This window comes from Semicossyphus pulcher, unplaced genomic scaffold (genome assembly GCF_022749685.1).
Source record: "Semicossyphus pulcher isolate SPU_LCO1_2020_fin unplaced genomic scaffold, fSemPul1.0.p SCAF_29, whole genome shotgun sequence".
Lineage (NCBI taxonomy): Eukaryota > Metazoa > Chordata > Actinopteri > Labriformes > Labridae > Semicossyphus > Semicossyphus pulcher.
The window spans coordinates 2,454,986-2,478,857 of record NW_027211703.1 but is presented as its reverse complement, the minus strand read 5'-3'; positions in this window follow the sequence as shown (position 1 = coordinate 2,478,857).

Genomic DNA, 23,872 nt, shown 5'->3' with positions numbered 1-23,872 from the left:
GTTAACTGATTTCATCGTTAACTGATTTCATCGTTAACTGATTTCATCTTCATTTAACTGATTTCATCGTTAACTGATTCCATCGTTAACTGATTTCATCGTTAACTGATTTCATCGTTAACTGATTTCATCTTCATTTAACTGATTTCATCGTTAACTGATTTCATCGTTAACTGATTTCATCTTTAACTGATTTCATCGTTAACTGATTTCATCTTCATTTAACTGATTCCATCGTTAACTGATTTCATCGTTAACTGATTTCATCTTCATTTAACTGATTTCATCGTTAACTGATTTCATCGTTAACTGATTTCATCTTCATTCTTCATTTAACTGATTTCATCTTTAACTGATTTCATCGTTAACTGATTTCATCTTCATTCTTCATTTAACTGATTTCATCGTTAACTGATTTCATCGTTAACTGATTTCATCTTCATTTAACTGATTTCATCGTTAATTGATTTCATCGTTAACTGATTTCATCGTTAACTGATTTCATCTTCATTTAACTGATTTCATCGTTAACTGATTTCATCTTCATTTAACTGATTTCATTCTTCATTTAACTGATTTCATCTTTAACTGATTTCATCTTCATTTAACTGATTTAATCTTTAACTGATTTAATCTTCATGTAACTGATTTCATCTGTAACTGATTTCATCGTTAACTGATTTCATCTTCATTTAACTGATTTCATCTTTAACTGATTTCATCGTTAACTGATTTCATCTGTAACTGATTTCATCGTTAACTGATTTCATCGTTAACTGATTTCATCTTCATTTAACTGATTTCATTTTCATTCTTCATTTAACTGATTTCATCGTTAACTGATTTCATCTTTAACTGATTTCATCGTTAACTGAGTTAATCTTCATGTAACTGATTTCATCTGTAACTGATTTCATCGTTAACTGATTTCATCGTTAACTGATTTCATCTTCATTTAACTGATTTCATCTTTAACTGATTTCATCATTAACTGATTTCATCTTCATTTAACTGATTTCATCGTTAACTGATTTCATCGTTGACTGATTTCATTTTCATTCTTCATTTAACTGATTTCATCTTTAACTGATTTCATCGTTAACTGATTTAATCTTCATGTAACTGATTTCATCTGTAACTGATTTCATCTTTAACTGATTTCATCGTTAACTGATTTCATCTTCATTTAACTGATTTCATCTTCATTTAACTGATTTCATCGTTAACTGATTCCATCGTTGACTGATTTCATTTTCATTCTTCATTTAACTGATTTCATCTTTAACTGATTCCATCGTTAACTGATTTCATCTTTAACTGATTTCATCGTTAACTGATTTCATCTTCATTTAACTGATTTCATCGTTAACTGATTTCATCGTTAACTGATTTCATCTTTAACTGATTTCATCTTTAACTGATTTCATCATTAACTGATTTCATCTTCATTTAACTGATTTCATCTTTAACTGATTTCATCATTAACTGATTTCATCTTCATTTAACTGATTTCATCGTTAACTGATTTCATCGTTGACTGATTTCATTTTCATTCTTCATTTAACTGATTTCATCTTTAACTGATTTCATCGTTAACTGATTTAATCTTCATGTGACTGATTTCATCTGTAACTGATTTCATCTTTAACTGATTTCATCGTTAACTGATTTCATCTTCATTTAACTGATTTCATCTTCATTTAACTGATTTCATCGTTAACTGATTTCATCTTCATTTAACTGATTCCATCGTTAACTGATTTCATCGTTAACTGATTTCATCGTTAACTGATTTCATCTTCATTTAACTGATTTCATCGTTAACTGATTCCATCGTTAACTGATTTCATCGTTAACTGATTTCATCGTTAACTGATTTCATCTTCATTTAACTGATTTCATCGTTAACTGATTTCATCGTTAACTGATTTCATCTTTAACTGATTTCATCGTTAACTGATTTCATCTTCATTTAACTGATTCCATCGTTAACTGATTTCATCGTTAACTGATTTCATCTTCATTTAACTGATTTCATCGTTAACTGATTTCATCGTTAACTGATTTCATCTTCATTCTTCATTTAACTGATTTCATCTTTAACTGATTTCATCGTTAACTGATTTCATCTTCATTCTTCATTTAACTGATTTCATCGTTAACTGATTTCATCGTTAACTGATTTCATCTTCATTTAACTGATTTCATCGTTAATTGATTTCATCGTTAACTGATTTCATCGTTAACTGATTTCATCTTCATTTAACTGATTTCATCGTTAACTGATTTCATCGTTAACTGATTTCATCTTCATTTAACTGATTTCATCGTTAACTGATTTCATCGTTAACTGATTTCATCTTCATTTAACTGATTCCATCGTTAACTGATTTCATCGTTAACTGATTTCATCTTTAACTGATTTCATCGTTAACTGATTTCATCTTCATTTAACTGATTTCATCTTTAACTGATTTCATCGTTAACTGATTTCATCTTCATTTAACTGATTTCATCGTTAACTGATTTCGTCTTCATTTAACTGATTTCATCTTTAACTGATTTCATCTTCATTTAACTGATTTCATCGTTAACTGATTTCATCGTTAACTGATTTCATCTTCATTTAACTGATTTCATCGTTAACTGATTTCATCGTTAACTGATTTCATCTTCATTTAACTGATTTAATCGTTAACTGATTTCATCGTTAACTGATTTCATCTTTAACTGATTTCATCGTTAACTGATTTCATCTTCATTTAACTGATTTCATCGTTAACTGATTTCATCTTTTACTGATTTCATCGTTAACTGATTTCATCGTTAACTGATTTCATCTTCATTTAACTGATTTCATTTTCATTCTTCATTTAACTGATTTCATCGTTAACTGATTTCATCGTTAACTGATTTCATCTTCATTTAACTGATTTCATCGTTAACTGATTTCATCGTTAACTGATTTCATCGTTAACTGATTTCATCTTCATTTAACTGATTTCATCGTTAACTGATTTCATCGTTAACTGATTTCATCTTTAACTGATTTCATCGTTACCTGATTTCATCTTTAACTGATTTCATCGTTAACTGATTTCATCTTCATTTAACTGATTTCGTCGTTAACTGATTTCATCTTCATTTAACTGATTCCATCGTTAACTGATTTCATCGTTAACTGATTTCATCTTCATTTAACTGATTTCATCGTTAACTGATCTCATCGTTAACTGATCTCACCGTTAACTGATTTCACCGTTAACTGATTTCACCGTTAACTGATTTCATCTTTAACTGATTTCATCGTTAACTGATTTCATCTTCATTCTTCATTTAACTGATTTCATCGTTAACTGATTTCATCGTTAACTGATTTCATCGTTAACTGATTTCATTTTCATTCTTCATTTAACTGATTTCATCGTTAACTGATTTCATCGTTAACTGATTTCATCTTCATTTAACTGATTTCATCTTTAACTGATTTCATCTTCATTTAACTGATTTCATCTTTAACTGATTTCATCGTTAACTGATTTCATCTTCATTTAACTGATTTCATCGTTAACTGATTTCATCTTCATTTAACTGATTTCATCGTTCACTGATTTCATCGTTCACTGATTTCATCGTTAACTGATTTAATCTTCATTTAACTGATTTCATCGTTAACTGATTTCATCGTTAACTGATTTCATCTTTAACTGATTTCATCGTTACCTGATTTCATCGTTAACTGATTTCATCTTTAACTGATTTCATCGTTAACTGATTTCATCGTTAACTGATTTCATCTTCATTTAACTGATTTCATTTTCATTCTTCATTTAACTGATTTCATCGTTAACTGATTTCATCGTTAACTGATTTCATCTTCATTTAACTGATTTCATCGTTAACTGATTTCATCGTTAACTGATTTCATCGTTAACTGATCTCATCGTTAACTGATCCCATCATTAACTGATTTCACCGTTAACTGATTTCATCGTTAACTGATTTCATCGTTAACTGATTTCATCTTTAACTGATTTCATCTTTAACTGATTTCATCGTTAACTGATTTCATCTTCATTCTTCATTTAACTGATTTCATCGTTAACTGATTTCATCGTTAACTGATTTCATCGTTAACTGATTTCATTTTCATTCTTCATTTAACTGATTTCATCGTTAACTGATTTCATCGTTAACTGATTTCATCTTCATTTAACTGATTTCATCTTTAACTGATTTCATCTTCATTTAACTGATTTCATCTTTAACTGATTTCATCGTTAACTGATTTCATCTTCATTTAACTGATTTCATCGTTAACTGATTTCATCTTCATGTAACTGATTTCATCTGTAACTGATTTCATCGTTAACTGATTTCATCTTCATTTAACTGATTTCATCGTTAACTGATTTCATCTTCATTTAACTGATTTCATCGTTAACTGATTTCATCTTCATGTAACTGATTTCATCTGTAACTGATTTCATCGTTAACTGATTTCATCGTTAACTGATTTCATCTTCATTTAACTGATTTCATCTTTAACTGATTTCATCGTTAACTGATTTCATCTTCATTTAACTGATTTCATCGTTAACTGATTTCATCTTCATTTAACTGATTTCATCTTTAACTGATTTCATAGTTAACTGATTTCATCTTCATTTAACTGATTTCATCTTTAACTGATTTCATCGTTAACTGATTTCATCTTTATTTAACTGATTTCATCTTCATTTAACTGATTTCATCGTTAACTGATTTCATCTTCATTTAACTGATTTCATTTTCATTCTTCATTTAACTGATTTCATCGTTAACTGATTTCATCTTTAACTGATTTCATCGTTAACTGATTTAATCTTCATGTAACTGATTTCATCTGTAACTGATTTCATCTTTAACTGATTTCACCGTTAACTGATTTCATCTTAATTTAACTGATTTCATCGTTAACTGATTTCATCTTCATTTAACTGATTTCATCTTTAACTGATTTCATCGTTAACTGATTTCATCTTCATTTGACTGATTTCATCGTTAACTTATTTCATCTTCATTTAACTGATTTCATTCTTCATTTAACTGATTTCATCTTTAACTGATTTCATCTTCATTTAACTGATTTAATCTTTAACTGATTTAATCTTCATGTAACTGATTTCATCTGTAACTGATTTCATCGTTAACTGATTTCATCTTCATTTAACTGATTTCATTTTCATTCTTCATTTAACTGATTTCATCGTTAACTGATTTCATCTTTAACTGATTTCATCGTTAACTGATTTAATCTTCATGTAACTGATTTCATCTGTAACTGATTTCATCGTTAACTGATTTCATCGTTAACTGATTTCATCTTCATTTAACTGATTTCATCGTTAACTGATTTCATCGTTAACTGATTTCATCTTCATTTAACTGATTTCATCGTTAACTGATTTCATCGTTAACTGATTTCATCTTTAACTGATTTCATCGTTAACTGATTTCATCGTTAACTGATTTCATCTTCATTTAACTGATTTCATCTTTAACTGATTTCATCGTTAACTGATTTCATCTTCATTTTACTGATTTCATCTTTAACTGATTTCATCTTTAACTGATTTCATCTTCATTTAACTGATTTAATCTTTAACTGATTTAATCTTCATGTAACTGATTTCATCTGTAACTGATTTCATCGTTAACTGATTTCATCTTCATTTAACTGATTTCATCTTCATTTAACTGATTTCATCTTTAACTGATTTCATCGCTAACTGATTTCATCTTTAACTGATTTCATCTTCATTTAACTGATTTCATCTTTAACTGATTTCATCGTTTACTGATTTCATCTTCATTTAACTGATTTCATCGTAAACTGATTTCATCTTCATGTAACTGATTTCATCTGTAACTGATTTCATCGTTAACTGATTTCATCTTCATTTAACTGATTTCATCGTTAACTGATTTCATCGTTAACTGATTTCATCTTCATTTAACTGATTTCATCGTTAACTGATTTCATCGTTAACTGATTTCATCTTCATTTAACTGATTTCATCTTTAACTGATTTCATCTTCATTTAACTGATTTCATCTTTAACTGATTTCATCGTTAACTGATTTCATCTTCATTTAACTGATTTCATCTTTAACTGATTTCATCGTTAACTGATTTCATCTTCATGTAACTGATTTCATCTGTAACTGATTTCATCGTTAACTGATTTCATCTTCATTTAACTGATTTCATCTTTAACTGATTTCATCGTTAACTGATTTCATCTTCATTTAACTGATTTCATCTTCATTTAACTGATTTCATCTTTAACTGATTTCATCGTTAACTGATTTCATCTTCATTTAACTGATTTCATCTTTAACTGATTTCATCGTTAACTGATTTCATCTTCATTTAACTGATTTCATCGTTAACTGATTTCATCTTCATTTAACTGATTTCATCGTTAACTGATTTCATCTTCATTTAACTGATTTCATCTTCATTTAACTGATTTCATCGTTAACTGATTTCATCTTCATTAAACTGATTTCATCTTTAACTGATTTCATCGTTAACTGATTTCATCTTCATTTAACTGATTTCATTTTCATTCTTCATTGAACTGATTTCATCTTTAACTGATTTCATCTTCATTTAACTGATTTCATCGTTAACTGATTTCATCGTTAACTGATTTCATCTTCATTTAACTGATTTCATTTTCATTCTTCATTTAACTGATTTCATCGTTAACTGATTTCATCTTTAACTGATTTCATCGTTAACTGATTTAATCTTCATGTAACTGATTTCATCTGTAACTGATTTCATCGTTAACTGATTTCATCTTCATTTAACTGATTTCATCTGTAACTGATTTCATCGTTAACTGATTTAATCTTCATTTAACTGATTTCATCTTCATTTAACTGATTTCATCGTTAACTGATTTCATCGTTAACTGATTTCATCGTTAACTGATTTCATCTTCATTTAACTGATTCCATCGTTAACTGATTTCATCTTTAACTGATTTCATCGTTAACTGATTTCATCTTCATTTAACTGATTTCATCGTTAACTGATTTCATCGTTAACTGATTTCATCTTTAACTGATTTCATCTTTAACTGATTTCATCATTAACTGATTTCATCTTCATTTAACTGATTTCATCTTTAACTGATTTCATCATTAACTGATTTCATCTTCATTTAACTGATTTCATCGTTAACTGATTTCATCGTTGACTGATTTCATTTTCATTCTTCATTTAACTGATTTCATCTTTAACTGATTTCATCGTTAACTGATTTAATCTTCATGTAACTGATTTCATCTGTAACTGATTTCATCTTTAACTGATTTCATCGTTAACTGATTTCATCTTCATTTAACTGATTTCATCTTCATTTAACTGATTTCATCGTTAACTGATTTCATCTTGATTTAACTGATTTCATCGTTAACTGATTTCATCGTTAACTGATTTCATCTTCATTTAACTGATTTCATCGTTAACTGATTTCATCTTCATTTAACTGATTTCATCGTTAACTGATTTCATCTTCATTTAACTGATTTCATCTTTAACTGATTTCATCGTTAACTGATTTCATCTTCATTTAACTGATTTCATTTTCATTCTTCATTTAACTGATTTCATCTTTAACTGATTTCATCTTCATTTAACTGATTTAATCTTTAACTGATTTAATCTTCATGTAACTGATTTCATCTGTAACTGATTTCATCGTTAACTGATTTCATCTTTAACTGATTTCATCGTTAACTGATTTCATTCTTCATTTAACTGATTTCATCTTTAACTGATTTCATCTGTAACTGATTACATCGTTAACTGATTTCATCTTCATTTAACTGATTTCATCTTTAACTGATTTCATCTTTAACTGATTTCATCGTTAACTGATTTCATCTTCATTTAACTGATTTCATCGTTAACTGATTTCATCTTCATTTAACTGATTTCATCGTTAACTGATTTCATCGTTAACTGATTTCATCGTTAACTGATTTCATCTTCATTTAACTGATTTCATTTTCATTCTTCATTTAACTGATTTCATCGTTAACTGATTTCATCTTTAACTGATTTCATCGTTAACTGATTTCATCTTCATGTAACTGATTTCATCTGTAACTGATTTCATCTTTAACTGATTTCATCGTTAACTGATTTCATCGTTAACTGATTTCATCTTCATTTAACTGATTTCATCGTTAACTGATTTCATCTTTAACTGATTTCATCTTCATTTAACTGATTTAATCTTTAACTGATTTAATCTTCGTGTAACTGATTTCATCTGTAACTGATTTCATCTGTAACTGATTTCATCTTCATTTAACTGATTTCATCGTTAACTGATTTCATCTTCATTTAACTGATTTCATCTTTAACTGATTTCATCGTTAACTGATTTCATCTTCATTTAACTGATTTCATCTTCATTTAACTGATTTCATCTTTAACTGATTTCATCGTTAACTGATTTCATCTTCATTTAACTGATTTCATCGTTAACTGATTTCATCTTCATTTAACTGATTTCATCTTTAACTGATTTCATCGTTAACTGATTTCATCTTCATTTAACTGATTTCATTTTCATTCTTCATTTAACTGATTTCATCGTTAACTGATTTCATCTTAATGTAACTGATTTCATCAGTAACTGATTTCATCAGTAACTGATTTCATCTTTAACTGATTTCATCGTTAACTGATTTCATCTTCATTTAACTGATTTCATCTTCATTTAACTGATTTCATGTTTAACTGATTTCATCGTTAACTGATTTCATCTTCATTTAACTGATTTCATCGTTAACTGATTTCATCTTCATTTAACTGATTTCATCTTTAACTGATTTCATCGTTAACTGATTTCATCTTCATTTAACTGATTTCATCGTTAACTGATTTCATCTTCATTTAACTGATTTCATCTTCATTTAACTGATTTCATCGTTAACTGATTTCATCTTCATTTAACTGATTTCATCGTTAACTGATTTCATCGTTAACTGATTTCATCTTCATTTAACTGATTTCATCTTTAACTGATTTCATCGTTAACTGATTTCATCTTCATTTAACTGATTTCATCTTTAACTGATTTCATCTTTAACTGATTTCATCTTCATTTAACTGTTTTAATCTTTAACTGATTTAATCTTCATGTAACTGATTTCATCTGTAACTGATTTCATCGTTAACTGATTTCATCTTCATTTAACTGATTTCATCTTCATTTAACTGTTTTCATCTTTAACTGATTTCATCGTTAACTGATTTCATCTTCATTTAACTAATTTCATCGTTAACTGATTTCATCTTCATTTAACTGATTTCATCTTTAACTGATTTCATCGTTAACTGATTTCATTCTTCATTTAACTGATTTCATCTATAACTGATTTCATCTTCATGTAACTGATTTCATCTGTAACTGATTTCATCGTTAACTGATTTCATCTGTAACTGATTTCATCGTTAACTGATTTCATCTTCATGTAACTGATTTCATCTGTAACTGATTTCATCGTTAACTGATTTCATCTTCATTTAACTGATTTCATCTTTAACTGATTTCATCGTTAACTGATTTCATCTTCATTTAACTGATTTCATCGTTAACTGATTTCATCTTCATTTAACTGATTTCATCTTTAAATGATTTCATCGTTAACTGATTTCATCTTCATTTAACTGATTTCATCTTTAACTGATTTCATCGTTAACTGATTTCTTCATTTAACTGATTTCATTTTCATTCTTCATTTAACTGATTTCATCGTTAACTGATTTCATCATTAACTGATTTAATCTTCATGTAACTGATTTAATCGTTAACTGATTTAATCTTCATGTAACTGATTTCATCTTTAACTGATTTAATCTTCATGTAATTGATTTCATCTGTAACTGATTTCATCTTCACGTAACTGATTTCATCTTCATGTAACTGATTTCATCTTTAACTGATTTCATCGTTAACTGATTTCATCTTGCTTTAACTGATTTCATCGTTAACTGATTTCATCGTTAACTGATTTCATCTTCATTTAACTGATTTCATCGTTAACTGATTTCATCTTCATTTAACTGATTTCATCTTTAACTGATTTCATCGTTAACTGATTTCATCTTCATTTAACTGATTTCATCTTTAACTGATTTCATCTTTAACTGATTTCATCTTCATTTAACTGATTTCATTTTCATTCTTCATTTAACTGATTTCATCGTTAACTGATTTCATCATTAACTGATTTAATCTTCATGTAACTGATTTCATCGTTAACTGATTTAATCTTCATGTAACTGATTTCGTCTTTAACTGATTTAATCTTCATGTAATTGATTTCATCTGTAACTGATTTCATCTTCACGTAACTGATTTCATCTTCATGTAACTGATTTCATCTTTAACTGATTTCATCGTTAACTGATTTCATCTTGATTTAACTGATTTCATCGTTAACTGATTTCATCGTTAACTGATTTCATCTTCATTTAACTGATTTCATCGTTAACTGATTTCATCTTCATTTAACTGATTTCATCTTTAACTGATTTCATCGTTAACTGATTTCATCTTCATTTAACTGATTTCATCGTTAACTGATTTCATCTTCATTTAACTGATTTCATCTTTAACTGATTTCAACGTTAACTGATTTCATCTTCATTTAACTGATTTCATTTTCATTCTTCATTTAACTGATTTCATCTTTAACTGATTTCATCGTTAACTGATTTAATCTTCATGTAACTGATTTCATCTGTAACTGATTTCATCGTTAACTGATTTCATCTGTTACTGATTTCATCTTTAACTGATTTCATCTTTAACTGATTTCATCGTTAACTGATTTAATCTTCATGTAACTGATTTCATCTGTAACTGATTTCATCTTTAACTGATTTCACCGTTAAATGATTTCATCTTTAACTGATTTCATCTTTAACTGATTTCATCGTTAACTGATTTAATCTTCATGTAACTGATTTCATCTGTAACTGATTTCATCTTTAACTGATTTCACCGTTAACTGATTTCATCTTCATTTAACTGATTTCATCTTTAACTGATTTCATCGTTAACTGATTTCATCTTCATTTAACTGATTTCATCGTTAACTGATTTCATCTTCATTTAACTGATTTCATCTTTAAATGATTTCATCGTTAACTGATTTCATCTTCATTTAACTGATTTCATCTTTAACTGATTTCATCGTTAACTGATTTCTTCATTTAACTGATTTCATTTTCATTCTTCATTTAACTGATTTCATCGTTAACTGATTTCATCATTAACTGATTTAATCTTCATGTAACTGATTTAATCGTTAACTGATTTAATCTTCATGTAACTGATTTCATCTTTAACTGATTTAATCTTCATGTAATTGATTTCATCTGTAACTGATTTCATCTTCACGTAACTGATTTCATCTTCATGTAACTGATTTCATCTTTAACTGATTTCATCGTTAACTGATTTCATCTTGCTTTAACTGATTTCATCGTTAACTGATTTCATCGTTAACTGATTTCATCTTCATTTAACTGATTTCATCGTTAACTGATTTCATCTTCATTTAACTGATTTCATCTTTAACTGATTTCATCGTTAACTGATTTCATCTTCATTTAACTGATTTCATCTTTAACTGATTTCATCTTTAACTGATTTCATCTTCATTTAACTGATTTCATTTTCATTCTTCATTTAACTGATTTCATCGTTAACTGATTTCATCATTAACTGATTTAATCTTCATGTAACTGATTTCATCGTTAACTGATTTAATCTTCATGTAACTGATTTCGTCTTTAACTGATTTAATCTTCATGTAATTGATTTCATCTGTAACTGATTTCATCTTCACGTAACTGATTTCATCTTCATGTAACTGATTTCATCTTTAACTGATTTCATCGTTAACTGATTTCATCTTGATTTAACTGATTTCATCGTTAACTGATTTCATCGTTAACTGATTTCATCTTCATTTAACTGATTTCATCGTTAACTGATTTCATCTTCATTTAACTGATTTCATCTTTAACTGATTTCATCGTTAACTGATTTCATCTTCATTTAACTGATTTCATCGTTAACTGATTTCATCTTCATTTAACTGATTTCATCTTTAACTGATTTCAACGTTAACTGATTTCATCTTCATTTAACTGATTTCATTTTCATTCTTCATTTAACTGATTTCATCTTTAACTGATTTCATCGTTAACTGATTTAATCTTCATGTAACTGATTTCATCTGTAACTGATTTCATCGTTAACTGATTTCATCTGTTACTGATTTCATCTTTAACTGATTTCATCTTTAACTGATTTCATCGTTAACTGATTTAATCTTCATGTAACTGATTTCATCTGTAACTGATTTCATCTTTAACTGATTTCACCGTTAAATGATTTCATCTTTAACTGATTTCATCTTTAACTGATTTCATCGTTAACTGATTTAATCTTCATGTAACTGATTTCATCTGTAACTGATTTCATCTTTAACTGATTTCACCGTTAACTGATTTCATCTTAATTTAACTGATTTCATCGTTAACTGATTTCATCTTCATTTAACTGATTTCATCTTTAACTGATTTCATCGTTAACTGATTTCATCTTCATTTAACTGATTTCATCGTTAACTGATTTCATCTTCATTTAACTGATTTCATTCTTCATTTAACTGATTTCATCTTTAACTGATTTCATCTTCATTTAACTGATTTAATCTTTAACTGATTTAATCTTCATGTAACTGATTTCATCTGTAACTGATTTCATCGTTAACTGATTTCATCTTCATTTAACTGATTTCATCTTTAACTGATTTCATCGTTAACTGATTTCATCTGTAACTGATTTCATCGTTAACTGATTTCATCGTTAACTGATTTCATCTTCATTTAACTGATTTCATTTTCATTCTTCATTTAACTGATTTCATCGTTAACTGATTTCATCTTTAACTGATTTCATCGTTAACTGATTTAATCTTCATGTAACTGATTTCATCTGTAACTGATTTCATCGTTAACTGATTTCATCGTTAACTGATTTCATCTTCATTTAACTGATTTCATCTTTAACTGATTTCATCATTAACTGATTTCATCTTCATTTAACTGATTTCATCGTTAACTGATTTCATCGTTGACTGATTTCATTTTCATTCTTCATTTAACTGATTTCATCTTTAACTGATTTCATCGTTAACTGATTTAATCTTCATGTAACTGATTTCATCTGTAACTGATTTCATCTTTAACTGATTTCATCGTTAACTGATTTCATCTTCATTTAACTGATTTCATCTTCATTTAACTGATTTCATCGTTAACTGATTCCATCGTTGACTGATTTCATTTTCATTCTTCATTTAACTGATTTCATCTTTAACTGATTCCATCGTTAACTGATTTCATCTTTAACTGATTTCATCGTTAACTGATTTCATCTTCATTTAACTGATTTCATCGTTAACTGATTTCATCGTTAACTGATTTCATCTTTAACTGATTTCATCTTTAACTGATTTCATCATTAACTGATTTCATCTTCATTTAACTGATTTCATCTTTAACTGATTTCATCATTAACTGATTTCATCTTCATTTAACTGATTTCATCGTTAACTGATTTCATCGTTGACTGATTTCATTTTCATTCTTCATTTAACTGATTTCATCTTTAACTGATTTCATCGTTAACTGATTTAATCTTCATGTGACTGATTTCATCTGTAACTGATTTCATCTTTAACTGATTTCATCGTTAACTGATTTCATCTTCATTTAACTGATTTCATCTTCATTTAACTGATTTCATCGTTAACTGATTTCATCTTCATTTAACTGATTCCATCGTTAACTGATTTCATCGTTAACTGATTTCATCGTTAACTGATTTCATCTTCATTTAACTGATTTCATCGTTAACTGATTCCATCGTTAACTGATTTCATCGTTAACTGATTTCATCGTTAACTGATTTCATCTTCATTTAACTGATTTCATCGTTAACTGATTTCATCGTTAACTGATTTCATCGTTAACTGATTTCATCTTTAACTGATTTCATCGTTAACTGATTTCATCTTCATTTAACTGATTCCATCGTTAACTGATTTCATCGTTAACTGATTTCATCTTCATTTAACTGATTTCATCGTTAACTGATTTCATCGTTAACTGATTTCATCTTCATTCTTCATTTAACTGATTTCATCTTTAACTGATTTCATCGTTAACTGATTTCATCTTCATTCTTCATTTAACTGATTTCATCGTTAACTGATTTCATCGTTAACTGATTTCATCTTCATTTAACTGATTTCATCGTTAATTGATTTCATCGTTAACTGATTTCATCGTTAACTGATTTCATCTTCATTTAACTGATTTCATCGTTAACTGATTTCATCGTTAACTGATTTCATCTTCATTTAACTGATTTCATCGTTAACTGATTTCATCGTTAACTGATTTCATCTTCATTTAACTGATTCCATCGTTAACTGATTTCATCGTTAACTGATTTCATCTTTAACTGATTTCATCGTTAACTGATTTCATCTTCATTTAACTGATTTCATCTTTAACTGATTTCATCGTTAACTGATTTCATCTTCATTTAACTGATTTCATCGTTAACTGATTTCGTCTTCATTTAACTGATTTCATCTTTAACTGATTTCATCTTCATTTAACTGATTTCATCGTTAACTGATTTCATCGTTAACTGATTTCATCTTCATTTAACTGATTTCATCGTTAACTGATTTCATCGTTAACTGATTTCATCTTCATTTAACTGATTTAATCGTTAACTGATTTCATCGTTAACTGATTTCATCTTTAACTGATTTCATCGTTAACTGATTTCATCTTCATTTAACTGATTTCATCGTTAACTGATTTCATCTTTTACTGATTTCATCGTTAACTGATTTCATCGTTAACTGATTTCATCTTCATTTAACTGATTTCATTTTCATTCTTCATTTAACTGATTTCATCGTTAACTGATTTCATCGTTAACTGATTTCATCTTCATTTAACTGATTTCATCGTTAACTGATTTCATCGTTAACTGATTTCATCGTTAACTGATTTCATCTTCATTTAACTGATTTCATCGTTAACTGATTTCATCGTTAACTGATTTCATCTTTAACTGATTTCATCGTTACCTGATTTCATCTTTAACTGATTTCATCGTTGACTGATTTCATCTTCATTTAACTGATTTCGTCGTTAACTGATTTCATCTTCATTTAACTGATTCCATCGTTAACTGATTTCATCGTTAACTGATTTCATCTTCATTTAACTGATTTCATCGTTAACTGATCTCATCGTTAACTGATCTCACCGTTAACTGATTTCACCGTTAACTGATTTCACCGTTAACTGATTTCATCTTTAACTGATTTCATCGTTAACTGATTTCATCTTCATTCTTCATTTAACTGATTTCATCGTTAACTGATTTCATCGTTAACTGATTTCATCGTTAACTGATTTCATTTTCATTCTTCATTTAACTGATTTCATCGTTAACTGATTTCATCGTTAACTGATTTCATCTTCATTTAACTGATTTCATCTTTAACTGATTTCATCTTCATTTAACTGATTTCATCTTTAACTGATTTCATCGTTAACTGATTTCATCTTCATTTAACTGATTTCATCGTTAACTGATTTCATCTTCATTTAACTGATTTCATCGTTCACTGATTTCATCGTTCACTGATTTCATCGTTCACTGATTTAATCTTCATTTAACTGATTTCATCGTTAACTGATTTCATCGTTAACTGATTTCATCTTTAACTGATTTCATCGTTACCTGATTTCATCGTTAACTGATTTCATCTTTAACTGATTTCATCGTTAACTGATTTCATCGTTAACTGATTTCATCTTCATTTAACTGATTTCATTTTCATTCTTCATTTAACTGATTTCATCGTTAACTGATTTCATCGTTAACTGATTTCATCTTCATTTAACTGATTTCATCGTTAACTGATTTCATCGTTAACTGATTTCATCGTTAACTGATTTCATCTTCATTTAACTGATTTCATCGTTAACTGATTTCATCTTTAACTGATTTCATCGTTAACTGATTTCATCTTCATTTAACTGATTTCATCGTTAACTGATTTCATCTTCATTTAACTGATTCCATCGTTAACTGATTCCATCGTTAACTGATTTCATCGTTAACTGATTTCATCTTCATTTAACTGATTTCATCGTTAACTGATTTCATCGTTAACTGATCTCATCGTTAACTGATCCCATCATTAACTGATTTCACCGTTAACTGATTTCATCGTTAACTGATTTCATCGTTAACTGATTTCATCTTTAACTGATTTCATCTTTAACTGATTTCATCGTTAACTGATTTCATCTTCATTCTTCATTTAACTGATTTCATCGTTAACTGATTTCATCGTTAACTGATTTCATCGTTAACTGATTTCATTTTCATTCTTCATTTAACTGATTTCATCGTTAACTGATTTCATCGTTAACTGATTTCATCTTCATTTAACTGATTTCATCTTTAACTGATTTCATCTTCATTTAACTGATTTCATCGTTAACTGATTTCATCGTTAACTGATTTCATCTTCATTTAACTGATTTCATCGTTAACTGATTTCATCTTCATGTAACTGATTTCATCTGTAACTGATTTCATCGTTAACTGATTTCATCTTCATTTAACTGATTTCATCGTTAACTGATTTCATCTTCATTTAACTGATTTCATCGTTAACTGATTTCATCTTCATGTAACTGATTTCATCTGTAACTGATTTCATCGTTAACTGATTTCATCGTTAACTGATTTCATCTTCATTTAACTGATTTCATCTTTAACTGATTTCATCGTTAACTGATTTCATCTTCATTTAACTGATTTCATCGTTAACTGATTTCATCTTCATTTAACTGATTTCATCTTTAACTGATTTCATAGTTAACTGATTTCATCTTCATTTAACTGATTTCATCTTTAACTGATTTCATCGTTAACTGATTTCATCTTTATTTAACTGATTTCATCTTCATTTAACTGATTTCATCGTTAACTGATTTCATCTTCATTTAACTGATTTCATTTTCATTCTTCATTTAACTGATTTCATCGTTAACTGATTTCATCTTTAACTGATTTCATCGTTAACTGATTTAATCTTCATGTAACTGATTTCATCTGTAACTGATTTCATCTTTAACTGATTTCACCGTTAACTGATTTCATCTTAATTTAACTGATTTCATCGTTAACTGATTTCATCTTCATTTAACTGATTTCATCTTTAACTGATTTCATCGTTAACTGATTTCATCTTCATTTGACTGATTTCATCGTTAACTGATTTCATCTTCATTTAACTGATTTCATTCTTCATTTAACTGATTTCATCTTTAACTGATTTCATCTTCATTTAACTGATTTAATCTTTAACTGATTTAATCTTCATGTAACTGATTTCATCTGTAACTGATTTCATCGTTAACTGATTTCATCTTCATTTAACTGATTTCATTTTCATTCTTCATTTAACTGATTTCATCGTTAACTGATTTCATCTTTAACTGATTTCATCGTTAACTGATTTCATCTTCATTTAACTGATTTCATTTTCATTCTTCATTTAACTGATTTCATCGTTAACTGATTTCATCTTTAACTGATTTCATCGTTAACTGATTTCATCTTCATTTAACTGATTTCATTTTCATTCTTCATTTAACTGATTTCATCGTTAACTGATTTCATCTGTAACTGATTTCATCGTTAACTGATTTCATCGTTAACTGATTTCATCTTCATTTAACTGATTTCATCGTTAACTGATTTCATCGTTAACTGATTTCATCTTCATTTAACTGATTTCATCGTTAACTGATTTCATCGTTAACTGATTTCATCTTTAACTGATTTCATCGTTAACTGATTTCATCGTTAACTGATTTCATCTTCATTTAACTGATTTCATCTTTAACTGATTTCATCGTTAACTGATTTCATCTTCATTTTACTGATTTCATCTTTAACTGATTTCATCTTTAACTGATTTCATCTTCATTTAACTGATTTAATCTTTAACTGATTTAATCTTCATGTAACTGATTTCATCTGTAACTGATTTCATCGTTAACTGATTTCATCTTCATTTAACTGATTTCATCTTCATTTAACTGATTTCATCTTTAACTGATTTCATCGCTAACTGATTTCATCTTTAACTGATTTCATCTTCATTTAACTGATTTCATCTTTAACTGATTTCATCGTTTACTGATTTCATCTTCATTTAACTGATTTCATCGTAAACTGATTTCATCTTCATGTAACTGATTTCATCTGTAACTGATTTCATCGTTAACTGATTTCATCTTCATTTAACTGATTTCATCGTTAACTGATTTCATCGTTAACTGATTTCATCTTCATTTAACTGATTTCATCGTTAACTGATTTCATCGTTAACTGATTTCATCTTCATTTAACTGATTTCATCTTTAACTGATTTCATCTTCATTTAACTGATTTCATCTTTAACTGATTTCATCGTTAACTGATTTCATCTTCATTTAACTGATTTCATCTTTAACTGATTTCATCGTTAACTGATTTCATCTTCATGTAACTGATTTCATCTGTAACTGATTTCATCGTTAACTGATTTCATCTTCATTTAACTGATTTCATCTTTAACTGATTTCATCGTTAACTGATTTCATCTTCATTTAACTGATTTCATCTTCATTTAACTGATTTCATCTTTAACTGATTTCATCGTTAACTGATTTCATCTTCATTTAAATGATTTCATCTTTAACTGATTTCATCGTTAACTGATTTCATCTTCATTTAACTGATTTCATCGTTAACTGATTTCATCTTCATTTAACTGATTTCATCGTTAACTGATTTCATCTTCATTTAACTGATTTCATCTTCATTTAACTGATTTCATCGTTAACTGATTTCATCTTCATTAAACTGATTTCATCTTTAACTGATTTCATCGTTAACTGATTTCATCTTCATTTAACTGATTTCATTTTCATTCTTCATTGAACTGATTTCATCTTTAACTGATTTCATCTTCATTTAACTGATTTCATCGTTAACTGATTTCATCGTTAACTGATTTCATCTTCATTTAACCGATTTCATTTTCATTCTTCATTTAACTGATTTCATCGTTAACTGATTTCATCTTTAACTGATTTCATCGTTAACTGATTTAATCTTCATGTAACTGATTTCATCTGTAACTGATTTCATCGTTAACTGATTTCATCTTCATTTAACTGATTTCATCTGTAACTGATTTCATCGTTAACTGATTTCATCTTCATTTAACTGATTTCATCTTCATTTAACTGATTTCATCGTTAACTGATTTCATCGTTAACTGATTTCATCGTTAACTGATTTCATCTTCATTTAACTGATTCCATCGTTAACTGATTTCATCTTTAACTGATTTCATCGTTAACTGATTTCATCTTCATTTAACTGATTTCATCGTTAACTGATTTCATCGTTAACTGATTTCATCTTTAACTGATTTCATCTTTAACTGATTTCATCATTAACTGATTTCATCTTCATTTAACTGATTTCATCTTTAACTGATTTCATCATTAACTGATTTCATCTTCATTTAACTGATTTCATCGTTAACTGATTTCATCGTTGACTGATTTCATTTTCATTCTTCATTTAACTGATTTCATCTTTAACTGATTTCATCGTTAACTGATTTAATCTTCATGTAACTGATTTCATCTGTAACTGATTTCATCTTTAACTGATTTCATCGTTAACTGATTTCATCTTCATTTAACTGATTTCATCTTCATTTAACTGATTTCATCGTTAACTGATTTCATCTTCATTTAACTGATTCCATCGTTAACTGATTTCATCGTTAACTGATTTCATCGTTAACTGATTTCATCTTCATTTAACTGATTTCATCGTTAACTGATTTCATCGTTAACTGATTCCATCGTTAACTGATTTCATCGTTAACTGATTTCATCTTCATTTAACTGATTTCATCGTTAACTGATTTCATCGTTAACTGATTTCATCGTTAACTGATTTCATCTTCATTTAACTGATTTCATCGTTAACTGATTTCATCGTTAACTGATTTCATCGTTAACTGATTTCATCTTTAACTGATTTCATCGTTAACTGATTTCATCTTCATTTAACTGATTCCATCGTTAACTGATTTCATCGTTAACTGATTTCATCTTCATTTAACTGATTTCATCGTTAACTGATTTCATCGTTAACTGATTTCATCGTTAACTGATTTCATCTTCATTCTTCATTTAACTGATTTCATCTTTAACTGATTTCATCGTTAACTGATTTCATCTTCATTCTTCATTTAACTGATTTCATCGTTAACTGATTTCATCGTTAACTGATTTCATCTTCATTTAACTGATTTCATCGTTAATTGATTTCATCGTTAACTGATTTCATCGTTAACTGATTTCATCTTCATTTAACTGATTTCATCGTTAACTGATTTCATCGTTAACTGATTTCATCTTCATTTAACTGATTTCATCGTTAACTGATTTCATCGTTAACTGATTTCATCTTCATTTAACTGATTCCATCGTTAACTGATTTCATCGTTAACTGATTTCATCGTTAACTGATTTCATCGTTAACTGATTTCATCGTTAACTGATTTCATCTTCATTTAACTGATTTCATCTTTAACTGATTTCATCGTTAACTGATTTCATCTTCATTTAACTGATTTCATCGTTAACTGATTTCGTCTTCATTTAACTGATTTCATCTTTAACTGATTTCATCTTCATTTAACTGATTTCATCGTTAACTGATTTCATCGTTAACTGATTTCATCTTCATTTAACTGATTTCATCGTTAACTGATTTCATCGTTAACTGATTTCATCTTCATTTAACTGATTTAATCGTTAACTGATTTCATCGTTAACTGATTTCATCTTTAACTGATTTCATCGTTAACTGATTTCATCTTCATTTAACTTATTTCATCGTTAACTGATTTCATCTTTTACTGATTTCATCGTTAACTGATTTCATCGTTAACTGATTTCATCTTCATTTAACTGATTTCATTTTCATTCTTCATTTAACTGATTTCATCATTAACTGATTTCATCGTTAACTGATTTCATCTTCATTTAACTGATTTCATCGTTAACTGATTTCATCGTTAACTGATTTCATCGTTAACTGATTTCATCTTCATTTAACTGATTTCATCGTTAACTGATTTCATCTTTAACTGATTTCATCTTTAACTGATTTCATCGTTACCTGATTTCATCTTTAACTGATTTCATCGTTAACTGATTTCATCTTCATTTAACTGATTTCATCGTTAACTGATTTCATCTTCATTTAACTGATTCCATCGTTAACTGATTTCATCGTTAACTGATTTCATCTTCATTTAACTGATTTCATCGTTAACTGATCTCATCGTTAACTGATCTCATCGTTAACTGATTTCATCGTTAACTGATTTCACCGTTAACTGATTTCACCGTTAACTGATTTCATCTTTAACTGATTTCATCTTTAACTGATTTCATCGTTAACTGATTTCATCTTCATTCTTCATTTAACTGATTTCATCGTTAACTGATTTCATCGTTAACTGATTTCATTTTCATTCTTCATTTAACTGATTTCATCGTTAACTGATTTCATCGTTAACTGATTTCATCTTCATTTAACTGATTTCATCTTTAACTGATTTCATCTTCATTTAACTGATTTCATCTTTAACTGATTTCATCGTTAACTGATTTCATCTTCATTTAACTGATTTCATCGTTAACTGATTTCATCTTCATTTAACTGATTTCATCGTTAACTGATTTCATCGTTAACTGATTTCATCGTTAACTGATTTCATCTTCATTTAACTGATTTCATCGTTAACTGATTTCATCGTTAACTGATTTCATCTTTAACTGATTTCATCGTTACCTGATTTCATCGTTACCTGATTTCATCGTTAACTGATTTCATCTTTAACTGATTTCATCGTTAACTGATTTCATCTTCATTTAACTGATTTCATTTTCATTCTTCATTTAACTGATTTCATCGTTAACTGATTTCATCTTCATTTAACTGATTTCATCGTTAACTGATTTCATCGTTAACTGATTTCATCGTTAACTGATTTCATCTTCATTTAACTGATTTCATCGTTAACTGATTTCATCGTTAACTGATTTCATCTTTAACTGATTTCATCGTTAACTGATTTCATCTTCATTTAACTGATTTCATCGTTAACTGATTTCATCTTCATTTAACTGATTCCATCGTTAACTGATTCCATCGTTAACTGATTTCATCGTTAACTGATTTCATCTTCATTTAACTGATTTCATCGTTAACTGATTTCATCGTTAACTGATCTCATCGTTAACTGATCTCATCGTTAACTGATCCCATCGTTAACTGATTTCACCGTTAACTGATTTCATCGTTAACTGATTTCATCTTTAACTGATTTCATCTTTAACTGATTTCATCGTTAACTGATTTCATCTTCATTCTTCATTTAACTGATTTCATCGTTAACTGATTTCATCGTTAACTGATTTCATTTTCATTCTTCATTTAACTGATTTCATCGTTAACTGATTTCATCGTTAACTGATTTCATCTTCATTTAACTGATTTCATCTTTAACTGATTTCATCTTCATTTAACTGATTTCATCTTTAACTGATTTCATCGTTAACTGATTTCATCTTCATTTAACTGATTTCATCGTTAACTGATTTCATCTTCATGTAACTGATTTCATCTGTAACTGATTTCATCGTTAACTGATTTCATCTTCATTTAACTGATTTCATCGTTAACTGATTTCATCGTTAACTGATTTCATCTTCATTTAACTGATTTCATCGTTAACTGATTTCATCGTTAACTGATTTCATCTTCATTTAACTGATTTCATCTTTAACTGATTTCATCTTTAACTGATTTCATCTTCATTTAACTGATTTCATCTTTAACTGATTTCATCGTTAACTGATTTCATCTTCATTTAACTAATTTCATCTTTAACTGATTTCATCGTTAACTGATTTCATCTTCATGTAACTGATTTCATCTGTAACTGATTTCATCGTTAACTGATTTCATCGTTAACTGATTTCATCTTCATTTAACTGATTTCATCTTTAACTGATTTCATCGTTAACTGATTTCATCTTCATTTAACTGATTTCATCGTTAACTGATTTCATCTTCATTTAACTGATTTCATCTTTAACTGATTTCATCGTTAACTGATTTCATCTTCATTTAACTGATTTCATCTTTAACTGATTTCATCGTTAACTGATTTCATCTTTATTTAACTGATTTCATCTTCATTTAACTGATTTCATCGTTAACTGATTTCATCTTCATTTAACTGATTTCATTTTCATTCTTCATTTAACTGATTTCATCGTTAACTGATTTCATCTTTAACTGATTTCATCGTTAACTGATTTAATCTTCATGTAACTGATTTCATCTGTAACTGATTTCATCTTTAACTGATTTCACCGTTAACTGATTTCATCTTAATTTAACTGATTTCATCGTTAACTGATTTCATCTTCATTTAACTGATTTCATCTTTAACTGATTTCATCGTTAACTGATTTCATCTTCATTTAACTGATTTCATCGTTAACTGATTTCATCTTCATTTA